The sequence below is a fragment of the Priapulus caudatus genome, unplaced genomic scaffold (genome assembly GCF_000485595.1).
Source record: "Priapulus caudatus unplaced genomic scaffold, Priapulus_caudatus-5.0.1 Scaffold1546, whole genome shotgun sequence".
NCBI classification, from domain to species: Eukaryota; Metazoa; Priapulida; class Priapulimorpha; order Priapulimorphida; family Priapulidae; genus Priapulus; species Priapulus caudatus.
The window spans coordinates 9,584-11,503 of record NW_014578607.1 but is presented as its reverse complement, the minus strand read 5'-3'; the positions used below and the strand labels follow the sequence as shown (position 1 = coordinate 11,503).

The 1,920-nt window shown below is 48.3% G+C and overlaps 1 long non-coding RNA gene across 1 annotated transcript in view; it reads right to left on the bottom strand.

Moving 5' to 3' along the window:
- Positions 1-611: 611 nt before the first annotated feature.
- The window catches only part of LOC106816957, a 2,494-nt gene continuing 1,185 nt past the window's right edge, over positions 612-1,920 (bottom strand). The window contains exons 2-3 of the long non-coding RNA XR_001394970.1: positions 978-1,172; positions 612-717 (exon numbers count right to left, since the gene is read on the bottom strand). This is a non-coding gene — a long non-coding RNA (uncharacterized LOC106816957). The remainder of the gene's footprint in view (positions 718-977; positions 1,173-1,920) is intronic.

Below are 1,920 nucleotides of genomic sequence, written 5' to 3'. Positions count from 1 at the left end.
GATGACGATGACGATGAGATGACGATGAGATGACAATGATGATGACGATGAGATGACAATGTCGACGACGATGATGATGAGATAACAATGACGACGACGATGAGATAACGATGACGATGACGATGAGATGACGATGAGATGACAATGATGATGACGATGAGATGACAATGTCGACGACGATGATGATGAGATAACGATGACGACGACGATGAGATAACGATGACGATGACGATGAGATGACAATGTCGACAACGATGATGATGAGATAACAATTAGATAACGATGACGACGACGATGAGATGACAATGATGATGACGATGAGATGACAATGTTGACGACGATGATGATGAGATAACGATGACGACGACGATGAGATAACGATGAGATAACGATGACGACGACGATGAGATGACAATGATGATGACGATGATGATGAGATAACAATGAGATAACGATGATGACGACGATGAGATGACAATGATGATGACGATGACGATGAGATGACAATGATGATGAGATAACGATGACGATGAGATGACGACGACGATGAGATGACAATGATGATGACGATGACGATGAGATAACGATGACGATGATAGGACTAACCTGTGTGCGAGGGAACGACGGCATATTGTCGTTAACATCGTCAACAACGACCGTCAGCAGCCTGTACGCCTGATACGGAGGATTCCCGTTGTCCTCGGCAACCAGCTCCAACTATACAAACAATAGCAAAGAACAAGCGAACATCAGTACGAATAAACAAGTGAACATTACTATTTATGGAAGAACAAATGAACGTTATCATGAAAGAACAAATGATCGCCACTACAGAAGAACACATAAACGTTACTTCAGACGAACAAACAAATGTTACTAATTAAAAAAATAAATGAACGTTACCAAGGAAGAACAACCCCCCCCCCCGCACGAGCGAGCGAGCAGGGACGGTAACCGTGGTAACAACGACGACGTACCTGGTAGCTGGCGTGTGTCTCGCGGTCGAGGCGTGCTCGCGTGCGCAGCATCCCCGTTCGCTCGTCGATGACAAAGTCTCGCGTCGCGTTGACGACGATGCCGCGGTGACGCAGCGCGTAGCGGATGCTTGCTCCCGCGCCGTCGTCGTCGTCCGCGGCAACCGCCGTCACAATGACGAAGCCAGCTGTCTGATTCTGTGTAGAGGAAGAAGAGGAGGAGAGGTTAGAACAGAGGATGAGCAGGAGGAGGAGGAGGAGGAGGAGGAGGAGGAGGAGGAGGNTACCTCTCCTTAACCACCTCTCCTTATACAACACCCACCTCTCCTTATACAACACCCACCTCTCCTTATACAACACCCACCTCTCCTTATACAACACCCACCTCTCCTTATACAACACCCACCTCTCCTTATACAACACCCACCTCTCCTTATACAACACCTACCTCTCCTTATACAACACCCACCTCTCCTTATACAACACCCACCTCTCCTTATACAACACCCACCTCTCCTTATACAACACCCACCTCTCCTTATACATCACCCACCTCTCCTTATACAACACCTCTTTCCCTCTGTAATACCCTCCCCCCCTTTACAAAATGCCTACCCCTCCTCACCCTCCTCCCACCCTGCCCCTCCCAGACACACACACACTCACCACACACTCACTCACCAGTCAAAGTTGATCTCGTTTCCCTGCGTGTGGTAGCGGTAGTCGTCGATGATGATGACGCGACCGTTCGTAGCGTTTTGTAGCGCCCTCTGTAGGTTGCCGAGGTCGTTACGGACGCGCGCGGGAGTGTTGGTCACGACGACACGCAGACCGCTTCCATCATCGTACACAAACACCTGGTGGGGGATGTAGGAAACAGCATTAGTCTTAATATTAGTCTTAACATTGGTCTTAATATTAGTCTTAATAATAGTCTTAATATTGG